A 21,888-nucleotide genomic window follows, 5' to 3' on the forward strand; every position below is an offset into this window, starting at 1 on the left:
AAAAAAAGTTACATACAGTGTTTTTTATTTAGCTTTCGCTATGTTGAGAGCCATCTGGAGGCAATAAAAATGCTCACAATCGTATATATATATCACCTTTCCGTGGTGCTTCTGAAATGTTCTAAATGGTCTCCAACCTGTTGTATTAATAGCTCATTTCTGTGTTGTTTGTGCACTGGCATAATTCCTTTCCTCAAGCTCAGTGATTCGTCAAACCCAGTGTCCACGAATTCTTTTTCTTTTGGTTTTCTGACCATGAGATTCGGGAGTGTGCACCAGATGGTCATTCTCTTTACTTCTCTTGTGTTGTGTTCTCCGTTGTATGCCGGACCTCTCATATGCTTGCAACGTGTTAGCCAATAAGACATGCACATTTAAGAGACGACCTGAGTCTTTCCTCTTTTATAACGCGTGGCTCAGGTTCATAGTTAGTGTCACAGTTCAGCTCCACACCCTCCTCACTCTATTTTTCACTCCCACCTCGTCAGTCTAACTCCCTTCACCTGTTCACTCACCTGCCTCTGATCACTAATCAAGTCCCTATTTAGGCTCCTGCTCTCCAGACACACCTTGACACATTGTTCTTAAATTTGTTCATGCCAGACTCTCTAGCACATGTTCACAGACTGATCTCTTGTTGCTGAAGATGCCTGTCCCTGTTTAACCTGCTAGCCCGACTCCCGGTGAACATACCAGCCTTCTGTTTAATCGTTACTCTGCCTGCTGTTTCTGGAGCGTTAAATAAAAGGTCAAAGATCCACGGAATCATGTGTGTGCATTATTGTCAACATATGGTTGTTACAGTTAGGGCTTGCTCAGGTTTATATTTAGGGCTCGCTAAAATTCATAGTTACAGCGAGCTCAGGTTTATAGTTAGTGGTGGCTCGGGTTTATAGTTAGGGCTGGCTCAGGTTTATAGTTAGTGCTGGCTCAGGTGTATAGTTAGTGCTGGCTCAGGTGTATAGTTAGGGCTGACTCAGGTTTATAGTTAGTGCTGGCTCAGGTTTATAGTTAGTGCTGGCTCAGGTGTATAGTTAGGGCTGGCTCAGGTGTATAGTTAGGGCTGGCTCAGGTGTATAGTTAGTGCTGGCTCAGGTGTATAGTTAGGGCTGGCTCAGGTTTATAGTTAGGGCTGGCTCAGGTTTATAGTTAGTGCTGGCTCAGGTGTATAGTTAGGGCTGGCTCAGGTTTATAGTTAGGGCTGGCTCAGGTGTATCGTTGGGCTTCTTTATTCTCTTCTCTCTCACTTCTGTATACAGTCATGTCCCTTTAATGTAAATGACTATCTAGAGTTTCTGCTTTCATGTCTTGCAGGTTTCCATGGATAGGGGTTACACCTGGATCGTGATTGCGCCTGCTGCCGTGGCCCTGCTTGAAACCCACCACTACTCTCCATAGTCATATTTTTTGTATCAGTATTAGAAAATACTAAATAATATTACTTAATATTGTGAATGTGATTGTATATCGTTGCTGTCTATCTCTGACAAACATGTATATAATGTTTGATTATGATATTGACTGACATGATTTTCTAAATATCATAACATTGATACTACACTGTATTGTAAGAGCAGAGTAAACACTACTACTGTTGTCTAGCGTTTGAACTGGAGATGGGGGGTGGGGCTGAGTTATCTTTGAAGTGTGTGTTGCTTATCTATAGCCCCAGTCCTCATTACAGGAGAATCAAGAGAGTGGGGATGAAAGGCTTCTTTTCACAAGAGAGGACAAAGATTCAGAGAGCCGTGTTAGAGGTGACAAGTGTGTGCGGCAGGTTTTGTGATCTCTTTGTGGTCACCATTGATATGCATCTGAAGTCTCAGAGCAGGACATGTTCTCTGTAAATGGAGGATTGGGTGAGGACTGGACCCCAGACAGCATCACACGGGGAATATGTGCAGCTTCAGTTCCAATCCAACCAGCTTGATTTGTTCTTGCTTCATGCTGCATTATAGATAAAGACTGGTGATTGTTTGATAGCAAGGAAAATATGCATTTATTCAACTCTTTCATTCCCTTGTAATAGCTGATGTATAAAGTAATACAAACTCTAATGCAGTGGTATTTAAAGTGGGGTCATGCATCCCCAGGGGTGCTGGTGAGAGATAAGTTGCTGCTACTGACTCGACAAATTTCCCCTTGGGGATTAATAAAGTATATATCTATCTATCTATCTATCTATTACATTGATTTACTTGCATCATAGCATTCCCCTTCAAATCAGTCATCAACTTAATCTCTGAACACATGTATAAGAAGAAAACTGTAAGCCTTTGTGTTTAATTGGAGGACTGTGAAGTGACAAACAGTGGGGATCAAACTATGACAGCAGTATGGGATGCATGTCTCTGGTTGGCCAGCAGGGGTCTGTCACGTACCAGTCATTTACCCGAGTTGCGCATGCTGCCTTCACTGGCTGGGGGAAATTTTGGAAGCACACACTTGTCACCGCATGATTTCAGTAAATGTTCCCCATTATCAACCACAGCAGAATATTTATCGTCTGATTAAAGATACTGATGACCCTGGCTCTCCGGACACTGCTCACTTGTTTTGGATTATCCTACGAATAATGTCTCCTTTCGTTTAGTTAGCAGAGAGTGCTAGATATGTGCTTTTGATGACTGTTTTAACAGGGGGTTATTTCCCCCGTTATGCACCACAAATTAAACTTGTTATTCTCAATGAGCACAGTCCCTACTTTACTTTCTAGTAGGAATTTATGAAAAACGAGGAGCCCTTGAAGGCAGCACAATAACTCTCTTTGCCAAACCTCTTGGAGTGCTGGGCGCTGAGCGCAGCACTGAACCATTCCCAACACCACCACTCACCGGCTACATGAGGGGGACGAAACCTGCCGAGTAAAACCAGGCAGAGGAAAAGAAACATTACCAAGTATCACTTTTCACTGCATGGACTAAGCGCGCTGTCTGGTGTCCCTCCTCTTACTCAGGCGTCAGGTGTGTAAACTAGTGAAAGTTTGATGCACGAGAGGACATTTGCACGCCTTGACTGAGCGACAATGGGATTTGTGAAAATCACGATATCGGTCCTGTAGGATTGGTCTGCATAACGTTTTCTAGCACCGGTCGCAGACAAATGGGATACGCTCAATGAAACCAGCGACAACGTGTTCGCTTCGCCACAACGAGGAGTAACCCAGCGCTGAGAGCAAGTGACTGGAGAGTGGTCCCCGGGGCAAGGTGAGTGGCAGTCTGGGCGGTGTAACTATCGTTAGTCCGCCTCGGCGAAACACATTATACACTCTTGTTATTTTGCTCCGTGAAAGTCCAAATTGCATAAGTTTCTTTCCCTCCCGTATCCATCTGAATGATGAAGCCTCGTTCGTGTGAGCAGAGATATCAATGTAGTCCCGACGGTACTTGGAGCAACTTTTCCCAATGAACGTGTGCGTGCTTGAACTCGTGCCGACTTTATTGTCTCTCGTGACGCCTTATACGTTTGCTAAAGCCAAGTTAGCCTTCCGAAGCGCCCAAAGCTGAGTTGGCTAACTTATCCAACACCCTCGAGGCGGCGTCGCTCCGAGGCGCGAGTGTCAGCGCTCAACATTTCCTCAGAGGTGTGTGTGTGTGACCGCCATTTAACGGTATCTAAAAAGAAAAAAAGTGACTGAAAACGCTGGCATTGATTTAATGTACAGGCACAGCAGCCGCCAGGTTACCAACCAACCTTGGTGTTGCGTTCACGGCAACTCTACATCCCGGTCCAAAACAAAGAATGTTACAAAAAAGGATTCGTTCCGACAGCCACCTCGGTGCACTAGGGGAATGATGGTTGTGCGATGAACAGGTCTCTCCGACTTTAAATATCTAAATATGCCTTAATATGTGTGCCAAATTGACAATTGAGTTCTGTTAAGTCGTATCACATGTCTTGCATTTTACACTGCGGTTGAATGATTATGTTTATCCATATACACCAAAAAAAGAATCTGTCGTCTTTTTCACTGATTTTCTGTTGACTGGATATGTGCGCGTTTGAACACAGCGTGCATCAGCCAATCAGTGGGGGTCAATATTGTGCGTGAAACGACTTGCATTCTGCAGGATTGGTATGAGCCGAAATTTGTATTGCAATGAAGGAGGATTGTTCTTTCAGGAAAAGCGTAAGATACTTAATAATCTCCCCATCACAATTTCCACTTTCATATACAAATTAAACGGCATTGAACCGCAAATGATAATGGAGGTCCTTAAGATCAAAGGGTCAGATGCAGGTCTTCATGTTATTTTAACATATTTGACTGTTCACGCTTGGTTACAAGTGTCATAGTTGGTGCTCCATCACAGGGGCTGCCAGTGAGTGTGTGTGACCTTTTGTGTTATTGGGTCCCATGGGTGATGGTCTCCTCCCACAGTTTGGTGCCTTCTTAAACCAGCCATCTGCTCCTATTGCCTCATAACAGAATTGGTGGCTTAGTATAAACTGGGAAATGAGAGTGAATATCCCCGCCTGATGATGATGATGAATGCTCATTTATTTTAGATTGTTGGTATCATTAGGAGTATTAGGATGTGCCAGGAGACATTGTGGCTCCTAGGTCTAGGGTGTGTTATGCGTAACTTCTAAATGAATACTCATATTCAGGTTTCTCACATCTTTTTCCTGTTCAGTTATAATAATAAAAAAGTCAGCCCTTTACAAGTTAATACCTAAGATTTGCAATTTTTTGGTATTCCGTTATTTAAAAAAGTGGGCAATTTTTTTCGCCCTCACAAATTTTAAGCATTGTAACATGGTTTGTTGTGTTTTTCACCCAACCAAATGATCCCGTGTTCGAGCACTAAAGTAACGTTAGGCTGCATGGTGGACAAATAGTCCAGTGTGACAAGTAGTAAAGCTTTCCATGGCTTCCTCAAATTTAAGTTGTGCTTCGTGTCAGATTATGAGTGCCATTAGAGAGCATTTTAAGTGGGGCACATGTTTTCATAGCCCCCCCAACCCCCATGCAGAACCAGTAGCCAGCACGCTCTTCTTCTCGTACCTGCATAAAGTCAGACACCAGGACCCAGAGCTGTCTGCTTAAATGACCTTTTGCCCTGCGTGTAAATGGCGTCATTATGGCGAGCACATTTGCCCTTTTTTTAAAGGCTTGACCTGCGCTGACCTGAGATGGAATTAAATTGAATTTGGAAAGAGTGCCAGATCAATAAAGGAGACTATTTGATGTTTCAATCATTTAGGTTTAAAAAAACTTTAAACATTTAAAAATTTCAGGTGCATTTGATAATATTCTTCTATTGTGTTGTGTTTGTGAAATAACAAACGGTGAACGGAAGTTACGGGAAAATATGCCCCCTTTTTATGTGGATGTCCAGCTGCAAGATCTGTTGTTATTCCTGCATCCAGCATGCTCATTAACGTGACATTGATGTAGTTGTAGGCAGAGCTACGGCCCGATTCAGCTTGGATTTATCTTGGTAGTAAGGGGAGCACAAGATGCAGTTAAGTTTTTGGACAGATTCTATTCGGACGTTTTTATTGGAGGCCAAGAGGATATGGCCAGGGGACATCCTGGTACACGTCTGCACGAGTCCGCTAGAAGGAGAAGTACGCTCTTCAGGGTCATTGTAGCACTCAAGGAGGACTTTATTGCTTCAATTACCATCGACTGATTGGACATCCACATCAAATTTGGCAGATTTACCCCTTTTTAAGCAGAAACTTTTAAAGTTTTAAACACATTGAACTAAAAATAATTAATTTCACTTGACCAATGAGCAGCCGCCACCCTTCCCAACGTCTGCATTGAGCCTAACAACAGATGTGATTTGTGCCACCAGAGGTGGTAAAGTGCCTCTCCTATAAACAAGACTCCCTCCTCACACATTTTCTGCCACAGTCAAGGTGCCAGGGGTCGAAAGGTCGAAAGGGGGCTGGGTGTCGACTGCTTGTGTGTTCTGTGCTGGGCAGCTGGAGGAACTGCAGGAAGCACACGGTGTCAAAATCTTTCAACCCCCACACCCCCCCCCAAAACAAACAAACATCCTCGATACAAACTGGAGTCAGCTGTCATCATCAGCTGAAGTGAGGGCGAGGGTTATCGGCTGCAATCTGCCTTCCCTCCAGGTCCTGTTCACTTCCAGGTCACTGAAGCGGGCCAGAAAGATTGTCGCTGACCCCTCCCACCCTGGACACTCCCTGTTCGAGTCCCTCCCCTCGGGGAGGAGGCTGCGGTCTATCATGACAAAGACCACCCGCCACACCAAAAGTTTTTTCCCGTCGGCAGTCGGGCTCATCAATGGAACCCGGACTGACTGACTGTCACCCCCAGGACTACCACCTCTTCTTCCACCTTCCTCTCTCCTCCTTCTTCCCGCTCCTTCCTCTTCCTCCTCCTCCCACTCCTCCTCCCTCCTCCTTCTTCTTCCCTCCTCCACACACGTCACTTTAACATGCACTTTAACTTGAGGCCTCCTCCACACACATGCCACTTTATTTGCATGCACTTTAACTTAAACACACGCCACGCGTAACATACACTTTTAACTAAAACACACCACTTGAAGCACACACCCAAACACTTTCACATTACTTGTTGTCTTTCTGTCGTGTTGATTGTTGTTTGTTTGTCATGTCCAAATGTTGCACCTTCCACCAAAAAAAATTCCTCGTTTGTGTAAACATTCCTGGCAATAAAACTGTTTCTGATTCTGATTCTGAGCGTTGTCTGGGAGGACACTCCCGACACTTGTCTCGCTCAGCCGCGTCATTTGTGCAGTTCCTCTGGTAATGAAGAGGTGGCGAGACGTCAAGGACAGACAGAGGGTCTGATGAAATGTGTCTGGCGGCGATGGTCATCATCAGCCTGGCTGTTGATTAAGTATGTGTGATGATTGCAGCCAGGACAGACGAGCTGTCGTTGCAAGGTGCCAAGTCGGATGTGAAAAAGACACTCGCAGGATTCAGGCTCTGTTTATAATCCGGCAGAGATGGAATGTAAGTGTTTTATAGCTGTTCCAAACATTGGAAGTCAGGGTGGAAAGGAAAGCCGGCCATCGTATAGAGAGGAGACATTGAGGTTGTTTAAATATGGGGATAACTTGCATATTTTCATAGTCTTTGTAGCATTGCATTTCCCGAAGGTTTCTTCATTTTTTTTTTCTCAATGTTAACTCTTTTTTTTTTTTTTTTTTTTACGTTAACAAGTTTTTTCTGTACCGATAAGCTTCCAGGACAGGATGTTGTGCCTGTACAGATTGTAAAGCCCTCTGATGGCTCATTTGTGTTTTTGGGCTATATCAAATGATTTGAATTGAATTTAGATGCGATAAGTGACAGAAATAAGTATGTAATGAATGGAAAAAGAGGGCTTGAGGGAGAACTTGAGGGCCGACCTCATGCCTTGATGGATGGCCAACTCTGTGAAGTGTCCATGAATGTCAGATCCCCCCCCAGGCATTGTTCGAGAGGGTTTCCCAAGCCATTACATCAGATAAGCAGTGCTGATGAAGCACACTGACGGCTTGAACCTCGGCAAATTAAAGATGGCAACATTTTATTATACCTGGGATCTTCAGCAAAGCCAACGACACCAGATTCCTGCATTATAAGCTTTTCACAATAAAAGCCCTACGTATTTACGCCTCGTTCATTCGTCCCTCGGTGTGTAAAGGCCTTAACCTACAGTGAAAGCATATTTCGGAAGACAGTTTGTATGAGTTCCATCCACTTATACAGCATACCACAGCATCCACAACCTCATATCTCCAAAGCTTAATGCATTCCACTTCCTGAAGGGATTAATTTGGACCAGAAAAAAACAGGCGAACTCGGCAGGAAATCTATACAGGGAACATTCTCTGCGCTTCAGTTTTGATCTCGCCCGTTGGAGAGCGCGATCACTCTAAAGGGGGTCAAAGTACGATTTATTTGGATGGCGGCCGAGACTCGACATGTGAGCGCTGTGCTTACCCGGCAGGGGGTCGAGGGCTCCTATCCTTTTGACCAGATTAAATACTCAATTTAATTATGTCACTGAGCATTAAGTCAGTAACCTTATCAGAGCGCTCTGGCTGTTTAATGCGACTTTGTAAGCCAACAGATGCACCAAGATTAGGGACAATATGCTGGTGGTGCAAACCCCTGAGCAGAGGGATAAAAGACGGGCACCGAATCCGATACGAGGTGCCCCTCCCCTAGATCCCACCAGCACGCTGTAGGACACCTTAAGATAGCAGGCTTTAAATATAGCCTCATCTGAGGAGAGTGCAGTATGCAACTCAAAGGGTTGCTTATTACCTTCGCATTGAAAATGCGGAAGGTTATGTTTTGACCGCCGTGTATTTATTTATTTGTATGCGTGTTACTCGCATAACTCAAAAAGTATTAAACCGAATCGCATGCAATTTGGTGGGATGATTGGTTATTATCCGGGGACCATTTGATTATGTTTTGGGATCAATCGGGTCAAAGGTCAAGGTCATGAAAAGGTCAAAATCTTCTTTTTACCATAGTGCGGTCAATTTCTATCCAATTGACATGCAACTAATGCCAGAATGTTCATAATTCAATGCCCAATCTTGTGATATGCGAAGGTATGCGCTCTACCGAGTGCCCGTTCTAGTTGTCAATGATGTGAACATTTGTTCTGTATTGTGTTCAAATTCCGTGACTTATTATGCACACAAACATTGAGATAAAAGTCAAAACAAAACCCAAAGGGGTTGATTTAGAATTTTCTTGTTGCATATTGATGTAGAGTTTCAGGCTGAAAATAAGATGGTTTCTCTCCTGTCTGCTACCGGTAGGCTGGTATCGGGAGGTGCCTGGCCACTCGGATCTCCCTGCATATTGCTTACGCTGAACATTTTAAATCTTAAGTCGTGCAGGATGACGCTCCAGTGACCTGCTGTGTCTGTTAAATGATTCAGCAAAGCCTTCATGTTTTTGGGCTGGGGGGGATTTTCTTTGATAACGTGAAGAGTGTTAACGCTCCTGAGGATTCTCTGAGGGTTCAATTAGACCGGGAAGGCTGTTCAGTATTCAGATATGTAAATGGAGACCCAGAAAAATGCAGTGCTGTGGATTGTAAAATAGATTTGGGTGTTGAAATCTCTTTGAAGCAGCAAGTGAAGTGCGCTGTACGAGTGTGAATTATTAACTGTGTGCGTGTGTGTGACAATAGTTCCGCCATGAATAAAGCGTGTGTTTACTTAAGGTCAGTGTTAAAGCAGGAGTACACGTGATGTGATGGTTTACTTACTCAGAATAACTCATTTACGCACTAATATCATTGACACGCCACTTGAAGGATTTCAAACATTTACCGGAACACGAGGAGTAAAAAAACGTAGGAAAAGTATATTGGACTCTACTAAATCCTTGTGTTGCGGTTTGTGTTGAGATGAATCGCTTGAGATCTTTGGCTCTTTTTGAGGAATGAAATGAGTTTTGTAGGAAAGTATCGGAGAACTGGAACTTGTATATCGTGTTGCCATTGATATTGAAAGATTTTGTGGAAAAGTATCTAGTCCTAATGTGACGCAATAGAAGTGACGGGAATGTGGGAGAGGAAACAGGAATGTAGAATAAAAAAGGTGTTGGTGTGGTGAACGAGGAAACTAAGAGGAAGGAGTTATTCTGAGTGTCCAGAAAGTAAAAGTCTTCTTCATTTTCTGCATTGTGCTGTGATTCCAAACATGGATGTGTTCAGATCTCAGTGAGGTGTGGACGGCACGTGGCCACAATCCAGACAATTTATCAAATGTAGGTTTCCTTCATCCTACTAAGACTGTAGGGAGGATTGAGTAAGCAGCAAAAATAATGTGAGCTTTTATTGTGCAGAATTTCTACACCATTTTACAGCTGCTTCTTTTGACCACAATATATATCTGATCAGGCTTCAGGTTATATTGAAGTGTCGCATGTGGACACATAAGTTCTGATCCGGTGGATGCACAAAAGTCGCATTGACAAGCAAAGTGTAACAGCGGCCTGAGTCGACCCGCGGCTACACATATTTGGAAAGTATAATTTGAGCTTTCGGCGCGTGACAGTTGTAAGACTTTTAAAGCTAATTAGTACAAACGATGCACAGTTGTGTCCTTTGAGTAACAGTCTACAGGGGTACAACCCTGAGAGCAAACGTACAGAGAGGATTTAACTATGACTCCCAGGGATCGTGTTTGGCAAAAAACAAGCCAAAAAGTCACTTCTGTTCCTCGCCAACAGTGAGTTGAAGCTCAAGATAACGCTCTGTACAAACCTCATAACTCATTCCATTTGTTCCCAACTCGCAGTGGATCATTCGGAATTAGCTACAGATCTCATTTGTGATTCTTTTGAGTCACGGCTACTTATTCACCTAAATTATACTCCCAAATTATTCACACAAATTATACTCCCAAATCCACATGGCCTCAATAGTCAGTGATTTAAAAACAGTGATGAAAATGTCTCCGAACATATATGACCCTGTGTAGAACACAGATAAACAGAAAGCCGCACGTCCTTTTTCTCGCTCTCTACCCTCCACAACCTCCACACATCGCCCTTTCTTGCAATTGCACACCGACCTTCCTTTCCACAATTCGTCCCTTCGAGCTCAACACGTGACACTTTTTTTTTCTCTCGAAGCTCTCGTTTCTGTCAGTATTCCCCCGTGCCGGCATTCATGCATACCCGTGCTGCCGTATCATTTCCTATCCGTCTGCGGTGCTGAAGCAGCCTGTTTTGTCGAAGACCCTCGGAGAAAGGGGCCCGGCTGCCGAGGTAGGGTGACGGGTATGAGAGGAGCTTTGTCACCGCGCTCGCCGTGAGAAGATGAGACCTCCACCTGGGGCAGGTGAGGGTGGAGGGAGCGATGAACACGCACACAAACATGCACACATCTTTCTGTATTTATAATGTCCTTCACAGGAAGACATCAGTTTCTCTACCCTCAAGCTGTAGGTTAAGGCAGTCCAATCTAAATGTGATCCGAATGGCCCCTCACTTTAAACACACAATGCACACACAATTAGGTAATGTCATGTAAGAAGTAGATTCTGCACTTGGCTTGGTGGTCACAGCGAAGTAGCCACTTAAAATGTATTTAGGTCCACTGTCATGTTATTGTAGTCTTAATATACATATTAAAGATGCAGCTAATGATGATTTTCATTGCCGTGCATCTGTTGATTATCTTCTCAGGTAATTGATAGGTTGTTGCACAATATGTCAGAAAATGGGGAAAAATATCATTTGGTGTTCCTAAATGTTTCGATTTGTCGACATCTCAAATATATTTAGTGTAGCTGAAATAGAAACTCTGCTCGAGCTAGACGAGAGCAACAGTTGTGCCACCAACCCCTGAAAGTTTAGCTGAAAGTTGCATAAGTATCACCTCCTGGGCATTGAGCCGGGTGTCGGCACGCGATCGCGATGCAGTCCCGCCACCGTGGGTCGGGAACAGCGGTGTGCGCTGTATGAGCGCTGCTCGGCGTCATTTAGCCAGCCAAAGGGGAGACACACATACACACACACATAAAGAGGTCAAAGTTGGAGCAGGAAGTCGGTCTGTTAACTGATGGATGGATGTTTGTATAGGGTCATACTTTCACTGGTTGCCTTCGTTTCAAGCTTAGTTTGTGTGATTAGCTTGTTTAACATCTTTTTGGCAATGACTTGCTGAGAACAATATCACTTTTACCACACACACACACACACACAGCTTCTATCACATGGTGGGTATCAAATAAAGTACTCTTTTGGCACTGTTATCACTTTTAGGGTTTACGTTTTGCTACTGGCGTCATCATTTTTTTAAAAAGGCTACCCATCTCAATTAGGACGGAGAGCAATGGAAATGAACCCTAAACAATGGCTCCATGTTAGTGGAGAGGACTGTGTGACCTCGTCGCAAAGCCCAACACTGGAAAATGCCTCCAAGGGAAAAGCTGACAAAATAGCCCTACTCCATAAACACATTTCATCTCTCAAGGTCTAAAACTCCAACTTGTTCTCCCCGCTTTAGAAGTACATGAACACACCATGAATGAATTTTCGCGCCCACTTTTCTATTCTCTTTGGACTGGACTGCGCCCGCAATAACTGTCTGCACCTGCACGTTCCTCTACATCCTCCACAGAGATGCTGCCAGGCATGTTCCTGGCAGGTCTTGGTGAAATAATTTAGCTTGTGGACACTTGTTGCTGAGCTGGGTCTCTGCAGCCACGGAAGGGGTGGTCTGCAGGTCTTGTACCCCCTTCCTCTTGTCTCCGCAGGGGGGTAAAGAGGGAAAGTGGCCCTGCAACCTTTTTGTTTCTTTTGTCGAAGAGGAGGCTGAAAAGACCAGCCAACCAGAGGGTTTGTGGAGAAAGTGGGGGTTAGAGAGGTGTCGGCATACCTCACGGAGAGGGGGAGGGGGTGAGGAGGATGAGAGCATCTCCTACCCCTGTGTCAGTTGTAGAACAGCTGGTGTTTACTGCAGACTCCTTCTCTGTCTCCTCAGAGGAAGGACAGGTGAGTGGGTGTGGCGGGAAAGGGAGCGTCCACCATATGGGAGATAACCTCGAGCGTCCAGACTTCGGCATCCAAAAAACTATTTCGGAAGTTATCTTAAATATCTCTCAAAGGGTTTGTTGGAGCGTGTTTATTTTAAAACTTGGGAGATTTGTGGGCAGGGTCTGGTAAGCGGTGTGAAATCGCTTTTGCGCCGGCCAAATTGTTCTTTGCATCGCATGGCCGCATTCAGACAGGTGGCCATTCATCTGGGATTATGATTTGAAACTAATGGACAATGGAACACGCTTGAAATTGAATATCATTTACATGACGTCAGGCAAGCTAGTTTTTGCCTTTTGACTCCCGAGGAAAGGGTACAAGAGGCATCTGCTGTGGTGACTAGCCTTTCTGTCTCACCTCGTTGTGTGTGTGTGTGTGTGGATTTTCGTGACACGCAGGCAAGCGTGAACAGCAGCGTTTGGAAATACCGACAGCTGACTGTTGCCAAGTGGCAACCATGAAAGCTCTCGAGAACAGTGAGCGCTTAGTTTCCTTAGAAACGCCCTTTTTCTCAAGACAGCTCACCCTAAATCGACTCACCCCTCCCCTAACTCCCTTTAAACGCCCTTGGGGGAGGGACCCTGTGTCCTGGGAAAAGGGGGGTTGCTATGGGAAAGCCAAAGACGAGCGCTGGACAAGCGGGCTAAAAGTTCAGGCCCTTGGCCGGCTGCTGGTGGAGTCCACTGGGACAGAACAATATCTGAAACGACCGTACCTAACTTCAGGTATGCAAGGTGGATATCAAGAGATGCTATGCCTTTTTGAAATGAGAAAGTAGGCTTTACATGGGCTCATAATCAATCGCCATACATTTTTCCCAGCCCACAGTTGGTTACGTACTCGTCAAAGTAAGAGCAAAAACTACAAGAAATTATCTAGAATTGCAACCGTTAAAAAGTATTTTGCACTCGTTGAAAAGATACATGAATACAGTCATTTATTTAACTTCATATAAGCAATAACACATCCCTATCACAATATGCTAATGCTCAAACGTTTGAACTAGTCAAACATAAGTTTATTTTATCATTTCAAAAAACGGTTGGACGCATTGGAAAAAAGATTGGTTCAACCAAAAGTGTTCAGCCTGCAGTTGGATGAAATGGAGAAAAGCAGCAAGTGTTCACGTCAGAAAAGCCAGTAATTGTTGGCAGAGCAGTATTTTATAACAACCTGCCTATCATGTAGCATTTCCTGTTGGTTCACACCCCCACTGGGGTCAGGGGTCACAGGGCTCTGTTATCCTTGCATTGACACAATGCTCCCTCAACGGGACCTTTTCTCTTTCCCCTCCGAAGCTTTGAACAGCACAGAGGTACTCAGGCTCCGGTTGAAATGTTTGCATGAATATGCAACTGCGTGTGTGAGTGTTGGTGTGCCCATGTGAGCGCCCCGTGAGCCCACAGTGTTCCCAGGCAACCTTTGCCACTCGCTGGTAAGCTGAGCACAGTGTCGCAGTACTGTTGCGCCGACTGTGCTGGATTTACGAGACTTTGATTTAGACATTCCTTAAGCCGATCTTAAAATGTTGGTTCCGTTCCCCGTTTACTGTACTGTAATCCTGGCGAATAAAACCAGAACTAATTCCCAGTCCGGAGTACGCGCCGTGCGTCTGCACACACGGTGCGGTGTGAAAGTTGTAACGTAAAAGCTCACAACATACTAGACTTCTGTGTGTATCCCAATGAGCCTTGAGGCCGCTTTCATACATATCGCTCTCTTCCTGTTATTAATGGGAGAGTTTAACTTTTTCTTTTTTTCTTGCTTACTAGGAATAATCTTTTCCACCCGCTCACCCTCAGTATCTATAATCTGGCTGCAAATGAACCAGGCCTCTGTTTCCAGGGTTATGGAGCACTCGGGGGGGGGGGTATATGCCTTGTTGTGTTGGTCGCCCAACCTCCCCCAAGTTCATGTAACTCAAACAGCCATTCGGCTCAGTAGAAACTACTTCAACTGATCTTTGTTACATTGCCCACTTATATGGACCAACATGCTTGGGACACAATCATTCCTTTACAAATGCTGGTACAATTCTTCAAATATATAGTGCTCAAGTAGCCTGCCGTCATTGTACGTCTTTTAATCGACATGATGGAAAACATTTAAAAACTACGGTAGGCTAACGTTACTTTGTTTGTCTTGTTCTCCTTTACTCCCATGCCACTTTGCCTTGTTGGAGCCAGTCTTCTTTCTGGCTGGCTTCCTGAGGCTGCTGCCATGATCACATGGAAATCATAACGAGGGGAAAAAGAAAAGTGGTTTTCTGTCAGTGAAAAATGAATGTTTACGGGGCAAAGCACCTTTTTGGTCGGAGCCGCCCACGTCCAGTGGAGTGACAACGCCCGGTCATGTCGTGCCACCAGAGTGGAACTCTGCTGGTTCCCAACCGGCTCCGTGGCGCTGCAGCACAGGCCGACGAACGGCTTCCCTTCGTGCCGCTCACCTGGCGAGTGTGGAGCCACGGCAAAGGGCCACCCGTCCTGCAGGGACGCAGAGCAGGGGGCGAAGACCATTCCCCACCAGGAATCCAGTAAATATCAACGCTGTCCGTCTGTGTATTCATGTAGTAAATTAATTAAAATCTCAATTAGATGGTAACGTAGTGGTAATGGTTAAAAGAAAGGTGTAGTTGGAAGGCACAAAGAACGATTGTCTGTGCAACGGTTGGTGTATTCTTACCCGGGGACATGGTATGGAGATGATGCTCATAATGCAGAACGGAATTCCACAAGAGCAAATTCTGCCCGGAAAACTTTAGCCACACCTGGTTAGTGACGTGACCTGAGGCTCACCCAACAAGCTGATTGGCATGCGGGTCAGCTGCTGTTTGCTGCTGCTTTGTTCCAATTTCTCATCTCATCTCATTTTAGCATTTCAAATGATGTTGTGAAGACCACACATGTGCATGGATGTGAATGTATAAAGCTCAACCTAGAAAGTCTGAATCTCTTTCAGTCTTGGCCTGATATTCTGTGGGTTCATTCTTAATCGCACTAGTGTAGCCGTGTAATGTTTGACATGTAGGTGAGATATTCAGGTTCATTATCACGGTGTCAATCTAAACCATGCATTCCAGTCAGTCACCCTCCCAACCTTTTACACTGTAAAGAATGTATTCAATCAAAAACACTGACTTTCCCTAAAAGGTCTTTTGAAACAAAGCCATTGTAAACAATGTGTCATGCAGTGGCGGGCCGTCAGGGCCAGCAAGGCCTTCTCTGCTGGCCTAAACATCATCAGAATATATATTTTTTTCTAAATATATTTTCCCACAAATATGTATCCAATTATTTCCCAGAGTAAGAGTTATTCTCTTAATTTCATAGCGTTCCTCTTGGTTGCACTGCTTCCAGCCCCAGGTTGAGATTTGGAGGGCTGGTCTTTATCTTAGATCTTTTATCCAATCATATTCAGCCATCGTGTGTTGCCAGGGGGCTAAAATCTGCCCTTAGGCCTGCAGAATCAACATTGCGGGCGCTGGTAGCTTAAAGTGAATGGGAATGAAAATTTTGTGTCAACCAATCAGCTTTAGAGTTGGCTCCTGTAGGCCAGCTAGCTGGCCCCGGAAACGGCACAGGAGCAGCTAGCAGGCGGATTACCAATATTGAGAGGCGGGGCCTATGGGCAGGTAAATGCAGAACCTCAGAACTAGGAAACTGAATTTGATAAACGAATTAATTCGCGTACTACTAAACTGTTTTTTCAACCCACAATGGCGGAAGGAGGAGAAGATATCGATTTGGTCGAGGATATAATTATAACGCCATTCTCAAGACGAACTTTAAGACCGACGCCGACGCTACAGGCGGGACAGGGGCTCGCTCGCCACTTTCAAAGTTCCAACGACGAGCGCTACCGATGGCTCAGACTCCGAGAAGCTCTGCACACTGGACTGCTGGGAATGCCTATTATTTGCAAGTGATCGATTTGGTGTTTGGAGCCACACTGGCTTTGCAAACTTGAGTTGTCTAACCAAGGCAGCAACGAGACACCAAAGTACGGCTCGGCACCTACAAGCATCGGTGCTTTGAAAACTTTTGGGGACACGGAGCGGATCTACAGATCAACGAACAAGCGGCAGGGCAACGGAGCTGCACAATGAATGGGTGAAGAACAAGAGGGACATATTGAAAAGACTCATTAATTGTGTCATGTGTTTGGGTAAACAGGAACTTTCATCTTCATCATCACGGTGAAACTGCTCTGGTGACAATGCGCTGTTTAGTGAACACACTGTAAAAAAAAGTTGGACTTAAAGCTAAAAGTTTGTGGACCAGAAATGGTTAGAAGACGAATATTAATATAACTCTGTTGCACTCGACTATGTTCTTGCCTATTAGTTGAACTGTAGCCTACTGTATTGTACTCTTCCCCTGCAATTCTCTGAAGAGAAATGTCAATTTCAAGGTGACGCAACGCCTGGTTATACTGCGTCTCTGTCTACCTGTATCGTGTCTAGAGCTATGGCATCATAATGATGTAATGAGAGGTGGATTAATTCGGGTGGGACTGTGTAGGACCTCACTGAAGGCCCAGGCCCCAGGCCCACGGCACGCCACTGGTGTCATGTCAGTAATGATGGAGGAATGTTCTGCAAAGATCACTATTTCATGCGTTACCTGATCTACTTTCTGTTTGACTGGAACAGTCTAGTTGATGAAAATGCATTTAATCATAAATGTATTCCTTTTATTTGTATTTATTTGTTTCAATAATGGACTTTTATCAGCATCTTTATTCAGTTTTTATTTCTCTTCTCTGTCCTGTCTATAGATAATCAGTAGACTCTCAGGCCGTCGACCATTAACATTCTTTCCATTGAAACGTCAACACAGCCCATGTCCCAGGACCTGCAGGCATCCTTCTGATAAAATAAGACTGGTCACAACATATTGAGAAGGTTTAAATACATATTGTTGCATTAAAAGCTTTAAAAAAAAGTTTTCAATCTTGTATAATCGCCTAAAAAGAATCAGCAGGCCGTCTTCACGTCGTGCGCCATGTTGCACCGCCATGTTTCTAGAGTAGCCCTGAACGGACAAACGAAATTAAAAAAAATACCATAATTGTCTGAAATAAAAATAAAATCAGTTTTGCATCCTTAAAATGTATTTGGCTTACTTGGTTTGTCTTTGTGTACTCAAAGAGTCGGGCCGTAAAGTGTTGGTGGTTTACCTCATGCGTTACTCAGCAGGAACGATGATCAGCGATGGAGCAGTAAACATTTCACAGCTCTAACTACTCCTACTGTTTAACATTATTGCTGCGTTTTACAGAAACACATTTAGAAATTGTTTCCATGACCACTGGAGCAGCTGGAGACTGATTGTTAATTATCACATGCTTTAACCGTTATGAGCTCACGTTTGTCACCTGCACATTGCCTCTTGTTATCTTAGTTTTGTACAGGGCTGTTCCAGCTCAGAGGGCATTATGGATGAGAACTTTTCTAGTTTTGCTGTGTGCAATCATTTTCCTTTCATATGATGGCTTGGATTAAGGATGAATGTGTTTGTTACTCTGAATACGCCTCTTATTGTTGTGTTTCTGCAAACCGCTAAAGGCCTGCACACCAACACAGGCGATCAGTTATTTAGGGTTTATTAGACCTCCGCTTAGGTTGAAGGTAGCGAGTCATAGTAGAAAATGCACGTCAGTCAAACAGTCGTGAGAAGATCAGCCATAAATGACCAGAACGGCTCAATGCAAATGACCAGAACGGCTCAATGCAGACTGTTTTGCCCCTCTCACAACAATCCAAAAATTGTTTAAAAAAAAAATGAACTTCGTGTTTCCGTCCTCATTTTATATTCATACGTTCCAGGAAAACACACACATTCTATGCCACACATGCATAAGGAGTCTGTCCCGTATATATATGTTCAGCACAGCTGGCCCAATGGGGTCCAGTCGGAGTGGATTTCAGTAGCAGGACAATGACACAATCGCATCAAAAAATACACTTCTATCCAGTCACACGGGGCGATGGTTTTGGTGCCACTTATTCTCCTGCATCGGGGGTTAAGCCAAAATATTTGAAAGCAACTACAAGGATCTTTGATTTTGTGTCTATTTAGGCGCTCCCTGTGGACAAAGGCTGGAGTGTTTCTGAACACACGGCAGATCTATTTCGACTAAAGCAGCGGAAATGTTTTTAGATCTCTCCCCTCATTACATCACACTTCCAGAGGAAATATGAACTATGACATGATATCTGAGACCGTGGGAAACCAGTGGGACCGGTTGTGGTGAAACCACATTGAAAGCTTTCCATCTTCATCAAGCTGAACTCGAGATGGTCTGTAGTTTCCAAGTTTTTATTAATGAATGAATCAGACTATTCAGCCATGTAGACATACCAATCAGCATAATAAATGTAAATATGAAAAGCTTCTATTCTAAAACTTGAAATCTTCAGGAACCCCTGCTGTGAGATTTTAAATAAAGTTTTCCCTCCAAATCACACAAGCCAATTGGCGACTTACTCTATACCATACTGATGTCACCATAGCGACCCAACCCTCCCCAGGCCTTTATTGATGATGACACATATTCAGTCTGCTGCCTATTGATCATGGGCAACAAACAGATTACTAAAGCGACCCCATGACCCGATGTCCTGTATAGAAGGCAATCAAAAGGCGACGCGCTCATTCAGGTCTTGTATTCATTAGTGATGCTGCAGGATTCTTATCTCTGCTGGATTTTGATTTGCTCTTCAAATCTTTGAAGGGACTTAGATGTGTGAAATCCTTGAGCAGTTTTATAGAGATGCGTTAGTTTAAAATCAAAGCCATTTCCCTCGCTGCTGTGACATGAAATGTGCAGTTCCCGCGTGCATTCGCCTTGTGGGGAACATCAGATTTCAGGTGTGGACGACTACGCAAACGAGTAATCTAAGAAAGAGAACCATGATCTGACCGCACACATACGCTCCTCCTGTTATTCTTAGTCTTTTCGTATGAAGTGGAACATCCTGAAATGCTATTTTTCTCGTTTTCAATGAGAAATACTTGTTGAAGTTGTGTCGTTATTTATTGATATTTGATCATTATATCTGTAATGTAATCAGATGGTACTTTTAGAACACTGAATGTGTGGGTCGTCTCTTTCACGAGTAACCGGTGAAGCAACAAACAAAAAAACTCACTCACACACACCTTTGATGTTTAGTTGCTCGGTCTAAAACCACCGTCGATACGTTCCGTATCACAAGCACTCGCAATGTAACATGACATGAATGTTATGTCATATTCAAAACAATTTTTTTTCTTATTGTAGAACCACCTGTTGGGTTTTCGTTAGCTCAGCTGGTCCTCTTCATGGAGTCCACCACGTTGCTACAGTAGCCTAGCACGGACAAACCAGTGAGGTTTGTAACGTATTAAAAACGCATGCAAATCGTTCGTCGAACAGGAGGGCAAGGGTATTTCTTGGGGACCATTTCCAGCTGTGGAGTAATACTTACAGCAGCTGGACGATCTATCTGGAAAAGAGTTGAAGTAAACAATAGTGGCTGTTTGACAAAACACTCACCTCAAGGTCCATTTAGAAGATGCTGTGGCGCTTTTGATCCTCTCGCATGATCTTCAATCATATGCCCATGTTGATAGTAATTAAGGAGAATGTCACTCAGTGCAACAGGGTGTCTAATTGACTGTTTTTTAATAGTTTGGACCATAATGAAGCTCTATGGCAGGGTTACACACAAGAGTAGCGATTACCAGCCTTATTCTTTAGAACGTGTGGAGCCTCAAGTTCTTACAACACAGCTTTGGCTGTGCTTGTGTGACTGGCATTTCATGACATTTTAAATGTTGAACTCCCATGGGAGTGTTGGCTGCCACTGCTGATGGAGTACAGTGGAAACAATTAATGTAATCTTTTCACTATAATTTTCAAGAAAATTACAATTAATCAACCGCGCCCTATCGTAAACTAGGCGTCGGCCCGGCTCTGTTTCTCCAAATGTGACGGATTAAGATGTCATCTGTGTGTGGGTTTACAGCACAGGAACAGTTTTCTCATTATGGTTTGCCACATAAAAATAAAAAAAGGGAATCCCTTTTGTTTTTTAAATCCTAAAATTAAATACCAGAAATCTCTGTCTGATTTTGTGTAAGAAGTCTGGCCCACTGCACTAAATACTGTAGGCTTCATGGGTTTGGCACAGCGTCGGTGCGGGATATCCTTATTGATTGCCCCCGGGACTCTGATGCCGCTGCTGCATATCCGATTCATTATTGACCGTCCTCTGAAAACTAAAATCAAGTTTACACTTACGGTAATCCTTGCTCTGCGCGAATTTGAGGAACACCATTTGCGGTCTAATTATTGGTGGCTGCGAGCAACGAGGCATCTAAATCAGATTGACTCTGGTGTAGACTTTGACTTTGCATCTCTGCAGATGTGTGTCAGTGTTCATAAGGAGTTTCTCTTTTCACTGATGCCCCCTTAATACACGTTCAAACCACATTTAAGTCAGTCACATGACACTGCTGTCGCAGGTAAATCCCTTGCCTGCAACTGCAGTTAGAACATCCAGTTACACAAAATGAATCTCAGAAATAGCCAATGCAGTTTTAGCTTCAGCTTTTTCCACACGCTCTCTTTTATAAGTCTGGAAGTCACTCAAATGTTTGAACCTGAATATATTCCAATCTTATTTCAAAAACTAAAACCTGCTCGCCAAAGTGAAATATTGTTCAGCGGCAGCACAAATGTCGCAAAGCCGGTCAGGCGATGTGCCTTGACCCATTCAGTGCGGGATTAACCTGTGTCACGGTCGGTCCGAAAGGGCTACAAGTGTTGCTCTGTTACAACCCTCCTGGATTTAAAAATGTTCAATTGTTAAATTATGACAACACGCTTTATTGGAGGTTGGGTCTTTTTTTAGATGGCAAAATATTTTAACGACTATTGGAGGATTGACCATGCATGCAATTTGGTGATCCCCTATCTCTTCCTCTAGCGCCACCAGGAGGTTGATCTGTGTGTGGTTTGGAGTTGACCGTCTCAACAACCGGTAGATGGATCATGGCAAACAGATTCATGGTCTCTTTCCGGATAAATTGTAAAACTGTTCATTAAAATTGCCATATCATTTTGATCTGTCCAGTTGTTTTGGTTCCCAACCATATATCTGCAAAATCAAAAAAATTCCCATCGGCCTCAGCTAAACTATAGTTTAGTTCTAATTAGCAAATGTCAGCAGACTAAGACGTGACACAAACATAGCTCAAAGCAAAGAACAGAGGCAGAATTTAAAGATGCATACCAAAGGATGTGTGAAGGAGTAGAAAGTAGTGGTTGTGCTCGAGGCAGCTAACTGATATCTTCTTGCTAATTGAGTTCATTCATTATTTATGAATTACA

General features: G+C 43.9%; 1 protein-coding gene across 2 annotated transcripts in view; it reads left to right on the plus strand.

The window, feature by feature from the left end:
- Nucleotides 1-2,823: 2,823 nt before the first annotated feature.
- The window catches only part of plxnb1b (plexin b1b), a 92,655-nt gene continuing 73,590 nt past the window's right edge, over nt 2,824-21,888 (plus strand). For both annotated transcript variants that reach the window (XM_056436979.1, XM_056436980.1), the window contains exon 1: nt 2,824-3,206. The gene's annotated coding sequence lies outside the window, so the exon portion shown is untranslated. The remainder of the gene's footprint in view (nt 3,207-21,888) is intronic.

This window comes from Pseudoliparis swirei, chromosome 18, assembly GCF_029220125.1.
Source record: "Pseudoliparis swirei isolate HS2019 ecotype Mariana Trench chromosome 18, NWPU_hadal_v1, whole genome shotgun sequence".
In the NCBI taxonomy this organism is placed as follows: Eukaryota; Metazoa; Chordata; class Actinopteri; order Perciformes; family Liparidae; genus Pseudoliparis; species Pseudoliparis swirei.